Here is a 12,517-nt window from a genome sequence, read left to right as displayed (position 1 = left end):
ACACCTGTCGCTCACACAGGGGGGCCTGATTACCCCCTCACTGTGTTGCTGACTATGAAAGGGTACAGTCGCACACATTCCCTGTGCAGATTCTCATGTACTGACTCTGCACTTTGCCCTGCCCACTGGCCTTGTCATTTACTGCTGTTCAAGCCTTGCCTGTTTAGATTCTCATGGACATACTCTGCACTTTGCCCTGCCCACTGGTCTTGTCATTCACTGGTGTTCTGGTCTGTGCCGATTCTCATGTACATACTCTGCACTTTGCCCTGCCCACTGTCCTTGTCATTCACTGCTGTTCTGGCCTTGCCTGCGCAGCTTCTCATGTATTGACTGTGCACCCTGGACTGGCCACTGGCATTGCTATTGTGCTCTTGCCTGTGCAGCTTCTCATGGACAGACTGTGCACACTGGACTGGCCACTGGCCTTGCTGTTTTGCTCTTGCCTGTGCAGCTTCTCATGGATTGACTGTGCACCCTGGACTGACCACTGGCCTTGCTGTTTTGCTCTTGCCTGTGCAGCTTCTCATGTACAGACTGTGCACCCTGGATTGACCACTCTCCTTGCTGTTTTGCTCTTGCCTGTGCAGCTTCTTATGGACCGACTCTGCATTTTGTGCCTGGCTCTTCTCTGCTCTTGTTGCTATCTTTTCAATAAGTGAATAAATACAGTTGCTCCAGTTGTCTGTTTTGTCTGTGTCCTTACTGAATAAAGTTATTTTGCTGTGTGTATATGGTTTACTGTGGCACATGCTCTGTGTGCCACTTCAACATAGCCAATGTATTTGCTCACTTACTCTATTTTTTACAGGGGTGACAGGGACTTCAGTTCTTCCTGACCCTGATATTTGTGTGGGCAATGATGTCAATTTTAAATGGAAAGCAGTTGTCATCTTCTTATTACTTCTTGTTGGCTATATTATACACATGTCCGGTTGGGGGGCACTGCCAGCACAGAGTGGGATTCTATCCACAGGATTACAGGCAGGCTGGCCAGGGTCACCATGTATGTGTGTTCTTCCTCTATGTGTGCCCAGTGGTGTATTTGTGGTCATCTTGTGATGGCCAGTCATCCTAGTCCCATGGCTTACTTTCAGTGTGTGCTCTTGGGTGGTCAAGAAGTGTGCAGTGTGAAGGTGTGACTTTGTGGGGAGTGTTGATGTGTGTATGCCCCTGCATTGTCAACCACACACGTGCCACCCAGGAGTTGATTGCCTGTTGTTTGGATTGTTCAGCCCTGTGGATGTAGTTGTATGCACATGTGTGAGTTCCCTGTTGTGCACAGTGCAGTGTGTTGGTGTGTCCTTGCAGTAGTGGCTGACTCCTACTTGTTGGTTTTGTCACTTGTGGGTGGAAGAGGTGTGGCGCAGCGGCCAGGGTGCCTGACTCCGGACTACGGGGTTCACAGTTCGATCTCCGGTGCCGGTGGCAGGTTAGCCCAGCACCATGTGACTCTGGGCAATAGCTTGCTTAACCTTCCCGACAGCCCCCAGCGCCGGGACACCACTTTGGAGGTAGCTGTGCGCTTTACAAATACTGGTATTTCATTTCACTTGTGAGTATGCAAAGTGTGTGACTGGCAAGTCAGGGTTGTGTTTTGTTGATCATCCATGTGTCTTGATACTCTTTGTGGAGGCTGTGCAGACCTGCTGCTCCACACTGCCATTGTGGTTGTGTTTTCTCATGCATTGCTATCACATGGTGCCTTTTTGCCTCCAGACAGGCATGTTGTGTGTGGTGTCATGAAATCCCCTATCTGTGCTTCAGATGTCGACCCATTGTGAGTCTGCACTCCCTCTATTTATATATGGTACACCCCTGTCCCCTGCTGGCATGCAAAATACTTCACTTTGATGTCACCTGTCCCCTTGGTTTACATGTGTGTGTGCCGCCCCATCACTTCATTTGTGACACTGCTTTGTGGTGCAGTTCTTTTGCCAGGAGCAATGTGTCACTCGAGACATGTCCCCAGCAGTTATATGTGATGTTCCTGTGCTGTTTGGCAGTCATGATTGCTCATATGTAGTTCAACTGTTTGTGCTGCCCAGTCCTCTGGTCATGTTGTTTCCACCTTTCTGTCCCCGACTTCTGCATCTGTTCAAGTTGTGTTGAATGTATGGGTGTTTGCTGTGGTACTGCTTCACTTCCTGGGTGTGATGTTGTCTTTGTGCTGTGCTGATTGGTGTTGCGTGGGTTACTGTTTTGTCACTCATGTCTGTGTGGGGCTGGTATGCTTGGTATGCACACACTGCTTGTTGGGATGTGCATGCAGTGCTGTGGGTGTTGGTTGGCTTGTCATTGCCTGGTGTTCATCTCCTAATGTCCTGCTGCATTTGGTATGTGATTGTTTTGCCTGTGCATCTGTTGTTTATTTGATGTGGCTGTGTTTTTCTGTGATGGCGCATTTCTTGTCTGTGTTGTGGTGTGTTGTCTGTGCATTGTTCCTGAGTGATGAGGTTGTGCACTCCTGCCTGTTGTGTTTGTGCTCCTATTGCCTTTCCACAGTTCAGCTGCACAGGGCATGTCTGTTGTTGTTGTGGTTCTGTGCATGTTTCTGTTGGGTTATGTGTTTGTCAGTTGTTTTTGTGCAGACCTTTGTTTTGGCATCCCTGTGTGTGTGTGTGTGCGTGTATGTGTGATGTTTGTGGCTACCCCCAGGGTATGTGATTGTTTGTCTGTGTATTGACTTGTAAGTATTCCCATGCTTCAGTGTGTTTGAACTGGTGTTATGTGCTGCTGGTTTGAGGTAGAGTGTGTGTGTATGTTCCTACTGGTCATTAGCAGTTATGGAGTGTGTCACTGGGCCCTGTGTTTTGTGCTGCTGGTGTACTCCTGTGAAGTAGTTGTATACATGTGAGGCTGTTCGCAGTTTGACTTTAGGGCCTTCCTTGCTTCCTTGTGCCTATACGTGGTTTGCCTTGCTGTCTCCCTGTGGTGTTGCACTGTGATGTCTCTGGTTTAACTTCACTGACTGTACCAGCCATGTGTGCTTTTATGGTCTGAGGGAGTTGTTCTGTCTTCCTTGCATTGCATGTGATGTACACATGCTTGTTGTGTGTCTCCATACCCTTCCATTTGTGTGCAGGCCACTTTCGCTTGCCTATTTGTTGTGCTCCATTGCTGTTGGCATGTGGGGTATGTATGTGTGTGTGTCAGTCTGTGGTATGTATGTGTGACTATGCAGGCTGTGTGTCCATTTGGATGTTTGTTCCTTGTATGTGTTAATGTGGTGCTTGTACTCATTTCCCAGAGTATGGTGTTGTTGTGGTGTGTGTGTTTCCCTGGCCCTGTGCTGCTGTGCTGTGTGTTCCTGTGCAGCCACTCCTGTAGTCGCTGTCTCCCTGGTTGTTTGTTGTGTGGTGCAGGGTGTGGATTGACCGGGTTTTTTGTTGTGCATGGGGGTGCACAGGGTGGGGCACATGCCTTCATGAGGTGTGCTCATGTGTGGTGAGAGGGGGTGTGACCCTAAGGTCTTTGTGCCCTGCCCATGACTGGGACTGGCCCTGCCTTCTGCATTGTGCGCATGTATTCTCTTGTGTTCACCGCTGCGGTGACGTGACCCGGACATTGCTGCATGATCGCAGAAGATGTGTGTCCAGGATGCAGAGGGATGACTTGGTGGCAGGTGGGTCATGTGTGGGTGCCCTTGTGGATGTGTTCCTGTCCCCACCAGGGTGTCAGATGTGGATTTGGACCCTGTGTCAGCCCAAGTATTGTGGGTTGTGTTGTTTTTATTGCTTACCTGCAGCGGCGTCCGCGGCGGTCCATGAGTTGCTGGTGATGTATCAGGTACAGCACGGGAAATACGTGTAGAGCTGGATCCATGGTGGTCGTGACTGGGTGGTGTGGACCGGGACTTTGGTTTCGCGAACTGCTGTCGAGCTTCTGCCGTTTCGATTGTGAGGTTTCTTCGCTGCGGTGCGTCTGCTTGTTTGGGGTATCCTAATTTGTGGAGCGGGGCGGACGTCATTCCGCATGGAAGTGAGTCTACATTGGCTCCCACCACCACCATGGCGGGCGCACTTAGATGGCGGTGTGCGTCGCACCGAGGCAGACGGGAAATGGGCTAAGTTTAGCCATACTAATATGGTGGACATGAGTACTGCCGCTCGCGGGTGGAAAAATGCATTTTTCGCATCGCCAGCACCCCGGTGGTGCCACCGCCTGACATCCTAATGGACCCCTATGTGTTTTTATATGTGAACAAATAAAATAGAGTTTTTTTATGTGCAGTGGTAATGTGTTTGTATTGTGTATTTATATATATTTAGCAGTTTAAAAATTTTAAGACAACATTTGCTTATTTATATTAATTTAAAATAGTATATTGATAAAAATAATACATTTAAGAAAAATATTAAGTAATAATATATACATATAAAAATAATTAGACATTTTTAATTTTCAAACAAGCTTTATTTTTGGTAAAGTAGATAGAAAGGAATTTTTTTTTTATTTAGAGCATGGAATAGACTTTAGAAATAACACATATACCATGTACATTTTTATTTAAGACACATAAATTATTTTGCATTCATTTATTTGTTAATGGATTATTTTTAGGAAAAGAACATTTCATGACATTGTCAAATTTTATAACACAGGTATTAATTTTTTGAGATAATTTTTTTTATTTTTTATTATAGAACAGTTTTTGGAAAACAATAATATATTTATAAAATTAATATAAATATGTTTTGAATATATGTACATAACATAAAGATTCTATATTTAATTGTTAAATAATATTGTAACATAATAATGCTGTAGCGAACGTCCTTTACTATTTTGATAAAATAATAATTTTATTACATGTAATTATAATTTCCATTAATATTATTAATATATGAAATATTAATACAAATATGTATTACATTGTTGCATCGAATAGCAATATTATTTTTAAACAAGTACGTTTTCATTTTACATTTGTAAATAATTAGTATGTATTTTTAATATTTATTGAAAATAAATAAAAAACATATATAATTATAATAATAACAATAAATATATGTTTATATTAATTATGATTATAACTTTACAAAGTATAAAAAAAATAAAGTAATTTTTAAATTTACAGAAAATATTGTACATTATAACAAAAATATATGTAACGTTTAAACATTAATGTATTGCAATTGTAACCTAACTTTGTAGTAGCTCAAAATGTTTTTTTAGTTTGCTTAGTTAATTTTGGTCCTATTTGAGTTACCGATTGTTCCATTCGTGATTCCTGATAGCTTTCTTCTTTTTGTATAGATCGCAGTAGTTTGTGTAGGGTAGGTTTCCCTCTGCTTGTTGTTGCTTGGAAGACATTATGCTATCCTTCAACACTATTTGTTTTGGCTTCTTTCTTTCAAAGTACTTGGGTACACATTCCACCAAGGAATTTGGAACTTAGGTTGTCTTCTATGCCCTGATCTATGCAGTCTTCCCACCCAGGTGTCCTCAAAGTAGTCTAGGAGTGGGGTTAATTTGTCTTCGTTCCTTTTGTAGTATGGGCTCTCCATTAGGATATTGTAGTGCTCTGCTACATCATTTACAGGTACATATGCTAGAGTTATTAGCTTTTTAATTTGGTAGACAAAAGTACTGTCTGTAGCATACTGTACACTTAGGGTTGATTTTTGCAGATGTCTCCACAGACTCTGGTTAAAATAATAATAGCAACCCTGGATTGCTGTGTGTGGGTAATATTTTTGTATAGCATTTATCATGGCTAATTCGAAATCAATAATTATTTGTTCAGGAAAATAATTATTGCTTTCTTGTTTTCTTTTAGTGAGTATATCTATGTAGGTAGTTTGCTGCTTATTTGGTAATAGGGCATAGATGAATGGATTGTTTGAATTTTGATATAATCCATGCACTGTGTACAGCTGGTAAAATGGTTTTGGACAGACTTTGAAAGTTCCATCCATCATCTGTTGCAAGGATTTCTGCTCATACACAGAACTGTGCACAGAGACCTAGGACATTAGTGAATTGTGGTGTACCAGAAACTCACCTCAGTACCTAGAAAACCCCAACCAGCTAGCATCAGTGTCACATTAGCTCTTCGTCCTATTAGACAACCTAGAACATGCGACTTAGGACAATCTCAGGAATGGCGGGAAGTGAGAACACTCTTTTGTTATACTCTCATACGAGTCCACAACAGGAGTAAAATAAGAGACACAGTAAGGTTAAAATATTTATTTTAACGATGTGTTCTCATGCACAGTATTTTAGTCAGCAAAAGGCCCTATACCATACTACACATCCAGGTGTCACATTGCTGTAATTTCACTAAATTATTTGCAGTAGCAAACATAATTATTCTTTTTTCAGGGCATTTGTTGTAAAAAAAAATGGTTCTTTAGTGTGAGTAATGCTTAATTCAGGGGGAATAACTACTTCTTAAAACATTTTAGAGGCAGGTATGGTACTTGTAGTTGCTTTTTTCTATCTGGCAATAGTTCTTTTTTAAAGGTTCTATGGAGGGTAATTGGCTTGATGCATGTTGAGGTACCATTAATAATCGCTCTTCGAATATTTGGGTGGTGGTGTACTAGTGTTTACTTCCTTAATACTTTCAACAGCATCCCTAACCTCAATCTCTGTTATATTTGGAGGGTGAGTATGTTCGTTGACAGAAAGAACAGTAGTTTATTCAGTAATAGCTCTTCCATAGCATTTGTTAGAGTAATATTTGCTACACTTCCCAAAAACTTTTTGGCCACTTTGTTTTTGCTGTGTATAGACGTAACTCATATAACATAATAACAATTTATTTTTCTGTGACATTACAAATTCTGCACCTTCAGTCATGTTGTTCTGTTTTATGCTAGGGGAAATTATTTTTTTTTAAACGTAATATAATATATTATACATATTTATTAAATACACATATATTTCAGTGAATATACTTACAATGTTTAGTTTGATGTAAACAAAGAGGTCCAGGAAAAGATTTGAAGCTTTATTTTCTATTTTCTTCATGTTTTTTCTGTATGCAAGAGAAAAAAAATGTTTTAATAATTTGATTACATTATTTGTAGCTGATAAGGATATTAGGGGAAAAGGGATATGTGAGTGTGTATTTAAATTAATGGAATCTTGACAATGATGTTATATGGAAATATTGACAATGTGTGGATTTGAATTATGCACTTATTTTAACCATGTATGGAAGTGGGTATCTTGATTGTCATTCAAATAAATGTATGGAACATGATCAATTTGTTTAGCTCCAATGTGTCAATAACTGATTAGATATTTATCAATAGGTTGTTGAATCACGGTGAACTTGCTTTGTTTATCTCTGCCTTCCTCTACTGTCATGATGTATCTCGGCTCAAACCTCTTATAACTTTTCAACATCTTTTATAATATTTTGAACCTAGCTCTTCCTCTGAGCCTATTTTCTATAAGAGACTACTGTCAGGATATATAGCTAAGTACTATGGAAACAGGGGATGATAGCCCTTATCTTGATATCTGAATCCCGATCGGATCTTTTTTTAGATCATGTGATTTTGTGGATTATTATCAGGTCTTGGAGAGGTGGAGCCATAACGATACCTGTTGATGTAGTATAAGATTCTTTCTGCATTGATGGCGTGTGTGGTGGACATGGGGTCCCGATATATAAAAGGTGCTTTGGACGCTTTTGTTTTGTCTACCTTATTAAAATAATTGACAGTTGGAAGTTCACCATATTCAACATGAGCGTAGATAAAATGGTTCTGCATAATGAATTATTGTTGTTGGCTGAGATGAAATAGATTTATTTGGCTAAGAGGTAACGAATGAGATAAGCATTATACTATTTAAACATGGTGCCTATAGCCGCGGCTGGTAGTGGGAGTACCGGCTGGGTGGTGACGTGGGGAGGAGGAGCGGCAGGGTGGATGGTAGTAATGTATGGATTACGGACTTTAAAAGGTAAATAAAATGAATTTCGTTGCACACACTGCATCCCATTTGGTGATGCAGTGTATGCAACGAAATTCGTTTTATTTATTTTTATGTTTACTTACCTTTTAAAGTCCGTAATCCATACATTACTATGCCCCATAATGCCCCTCCCCCTCCCCACGTCACCGCCCGGCCGGTACTCCCACTACTGGCCGCAGCTGGTGCCTATTTCTGGATTCACGGTCGGTGACAGATGTATTTAGGTCCTTTCTTGATTTCGTTTCTTTTCCTGTTCTCCTCTCTATTGGTGGAGGTAAGGCTTAACATAGATCTATAGTTGTGGAAGATTGTAATTTGGTCCTATGTCTGTTCATTGCAGCCCTGAGGAAATCTTTTGGGTATTATCCTATAGACGAAACACGTGTTGGCTGGTGGCTTTGCCGTTAAAGAACTGAATTGTGTACAGACAAGTCTTCTTGAAAACACAAGATATGAGAATAAAGACTATGGACTGACATTGAATGTCATTATTCAATACGGACCAACAATTTGATATTTGATCATATATAACAGAAATAATTTGTAATGCTCAGGGAACCATTTCTCTTTTTCTTGATAATTTAACATTTGCAGGTTGCAATTGTTGTCTAACAACATGGGGCGGTCGTTGTTTTGGTTCCCTTTGATGCAGTTTCTATACACTTCCTTTTGCTTCAATTATTAAACCAGAGGACTGTGCGCAAACGAAACCTCACTGCCTGTCAGTGGAAAGTGTATTTAAGGGTGTTTAATAAATGAAAATGATATGCTCACTTTTTGATCCTATTTCGTTGGTGAGTGTTCATAAAATGATTTCGATGTCTATATTTTAGCATTCAATATTTTTGCTATTTTGTATGTGTTTTAAAATGAATCGATATTTAATTTAATGATATTTGTAATAGACGATATTGTGTAGTCGATAATTTTGTAAAACTTTAAATAAGTCGATATTATGACGGCAATATTTTGTCCATACGATATTTTGGTTGTCGATATTATGTCAGTGATCTGTCATGGATAATCTTGATCTTGCCCCAGTGGCCTTAAAAATCAGAATGTCAAACCAAATTCTAGAGACACATTTAGGAAAAAACTCCACATAAGTTTCTGCCATAGTAAAAGGAAAAAGTTCCTGCACCTGTGAAAAATAGAAAATATTACATTTTAAAATCCCATTAAAAAAGGAAGGAAAACGGAGGCCGCTAGGTGGCGCACACGCAAGATGGCCGCACTAGCGTGAGGCTCCTGCAGCCTAGCATGAAAAATCCTGCATTTATCCTGTTTACCGGCCTCATCTGCACCCTAAACTGAATATTAGCACAGCTGATGACCTGCCAGAGCTCCGGTACTAAATTTGGCTGGATTACAGTTTTCCAGCCCCAGACACGCTGCTTCCAAACCAGAGCCGCGGGAGCAAGGTAAGAGCGGCGGTACCCGGGAGCGGCAACAGTATTCAAGGGAGCCCGCGGCTGCCCACGAGGTGCCTAGGCCCATTGGTGCGTACCCGGCTGTGGTGCCGTGGGTGAGGTGTCGGAGCGACAGTCTGCCTGCAACTGCGGCCCCCTGCACGGACGAGCAGTAGGACCTGACACCTGAGGCGAGTCCCTAGACGGAGTGACCGGCGCAAATAAAGGTAGCGGAAGCGACGATGTGACCCCCTCCCGTGAAGACCTATATGGGTGGCATGGATATTGCTGATATCCCACAGAGGCATCCTGGGTGAGACCTCCTCTCGCATCCTAGCACGATCCCCAAGCCGGTATATCCCTGCATTCCTTCACTGTGGCTTGACTTTGAGGATCGCGGTGTTTCCTGGAGATACCGGCCAGCTCCCTGAGGGCCGCCTCGAAGCATCGCGGCTCGCACTAACGACAAGTGCAGCGAAACAGCGCATGGACTCTAGCCCCTGTAACTGCCATTCTCAGAGCTTGGCCCTCCCCTGCCAGATTGTCGCTCACTGGTAGCCCGCTGTTTCTCTACGGCCGCTGCCGGACGGTCTGCCCTGAAACCCTGCCTGCATAAAGAGGCGCACAGGCACACCGACGATCTGAGGCTCTGTGTCTCCTGTCACTGAGACGCAGCACGGAGGACATTTTGATTTTCCCCAGCCCTCCTGGCAACGATTGTGGGCACTGACCCTACTCCTGTGTTGACCCCTGGCTGTGTCCAACACCCAGCATTTCCCCCTTACAGCGGTCCCACACCAGGATCGACTAGTGGGCACTGGACACTGGAGACACTGCCCTGATTACAGCGCACAGTTCTGGTAAGCGGCGCAACTTTTACTCACAGGCAAAAGATAAGCAGACAGACAGAGAGTCGCCTGCGCACCACTGCTCCACCTTTCACCGGCCAACATTGTTTGCGACTGGTGCTCCCCACAAAATACTCACAGCAGGGCAACAAGGTGGACCACGAATCTTGCATTGAGGCCCCGACTAGCAGGACTTAGATAAAGGAGAAAATGCTCAAGGGGGTGCCACCATACCGTCTGCGGATGTGCAGAGTATCCTTCAGGAGGTTCGACAGGGCTTCGTTACTATCGTAGACAAGGTGGATAGAGTGTCTACTCGAATGGACACCATTGCGCACAAACTCGAAGGGCATGAAGACCGCATCAAAGAAGTGGAACGCTGCATTTCGGACACTGAAGACATAACGTCCCAAGTCACGTCATTGATTGCTCACTTGGATAAACTACTAAAAATCATTGCTGCGAAGAATGAGGACTTAGAAGCTCACAGTAGGCTCAATAATATACGTGTTCTCGGGATCCCTGAGTCGACCAATACAGGGAAGATGGAAGAATATGTGGGAAAATTACTGCTATCATCGATCGGGGCAGAGGCCTTCTCCAATCAATTCATAGTAGAGCATGCTTACCATTCCCTGGGACCGCGCCTGCCACCGGGCAATACGCCAACCCCTATCATAGCGTGACTTCTGAATTATAGGGACCGGGACGTTGCACTCCGTGTAGCAAGAAACAAACAACAACTGTCCTACAATGGCAATACATTCTCCATCTATCCGGACTTTACCCCCACAGTCCAGGAAGAACAACGCAAATTTACTGAAGTCAAAAACAAGTTGTGGCTAGCCCAAATTGACTATGCATTGCTATATCCTGCACGTCTCAGGGTCACCCACCAAGGTAAACAGCGATTCTTTACTAAACTGCAGCAGGTGGATGAATTCTTGAAGCATCTGAAATGAATAAACCGCAATATTGGGTTGCTAGCGTCGTTTCAGCAGTCCTCATCGATGCGAGCTGAGGATGACTCGCAATGACTACTTTATTGACACCGTAAAACTCCCAAGAGACAGGACATGTTACGTTAACTTCTGGATGGCTGAGCTGCTGCTTTGGGGCACACAAATCTTGCAGATGGTAGGCTTTCTGGTGAGCCCTTCTTCACTGAGATGCCAGGCACCCTTTGCCCACCTGGGTTCACTAACTCCATCGCTTGTGAGCTCAACGCGAGAGGTGTACCTGTGCCGCCACCTAGAAGGTTTCCCCAGCGGGTATTCCCCCATTGATGTTTGTTGCATGGGCTATGCAATATATGTATGGTTGGTTTTTTTTCTTTTCATTTCCATGGTTGGGGTGCGGGAAGGGGGGAGGACATGGTTGGGAACGGAGGGTGAAGTGTTTTGTGACAGTTAAGAGGTTACAAGTCGGGGAGAGGGATGGGGTGACTACTTCTGGCATGATTGGAATGCTTCAGTGGAAGGGAGTGGGGGAGGTTGTGTGTTTTGATGTCATCAGCGAGTACAGTACACCTACATATAAAGGATTCACAATACTACACTGGAGCAACATCGAGACGTTGCTTTCACATACGCAATTTGAAATAGGCCGGTATAATTGCTATAGATGATGACGGTACACTGAGGATATTGTCATGGAACATCAGGGGCTTGGGAGATCCGAGGAAACGTAGACAATTGGTGGCGTATTTGGATAGACAACAGATACAGGTAGCAATACTACAGGAAACGCACCTCAACCCAAATTCCCCAAACATGTTTGCCAGCTAATGGGCATCTGTCAGACTATATGCTTCCTACTCCTCTTACGCCCGGGGCACAGCCATATTGATAAAAAAACAGACACCGTTTGAGCTCAGAGGCACGATAACAGACCCACAAGGGCGATATGTTATAGCATGGGGGAGACTTGGTAAGGAGTCGGACACTTTAGCAAACTGCTATGGCCCCAAGATTGATACCCCGGAATTCTTCACTACAATATGGGGAAAGATACTCAACATAGGTGCTACCCACTTGATCTGGGTTGGTGATTTCCATGTGGCCTTGAACCCGGCCCAAGATAGATTGAACACGGCAATGCATCATTACAATAATTCCCAGGGGGTGATGCAGGGGATTATAGAAGAAGGAGGTCTCATAGATAGCGGGCGTTATACCCACCTACAGACGAACGAAGGCACTCATTTTACGACACACACAGGGACTTGGGCGCGCATTGATTATTGCTTGCTGTCGAGGGGGTTGGGTACTGCCATCCATGGGGTGGTTCACCCTGCCAGGACTTTCTCAGATCATTGCTCCG

The sequence above is a fragment of the Lissotriton helveticus genome, chromosome 4_1 (genome assembly GCF_964261635.1).
Source record: "Lissotriton helveticus chromosome 4_1, aLisHel1.1, whole genome shotgun sequence".
In the NCBI taxonomy this organism is placed as follows: Eukaryota; Metazoa; Chordata; class Amphibia; order Caudata; family Salamandridae; genus Lissotriton; species Lissotriton helveticus.
This window is presented reverse-complemented; position numbering follows the sequence as displayed.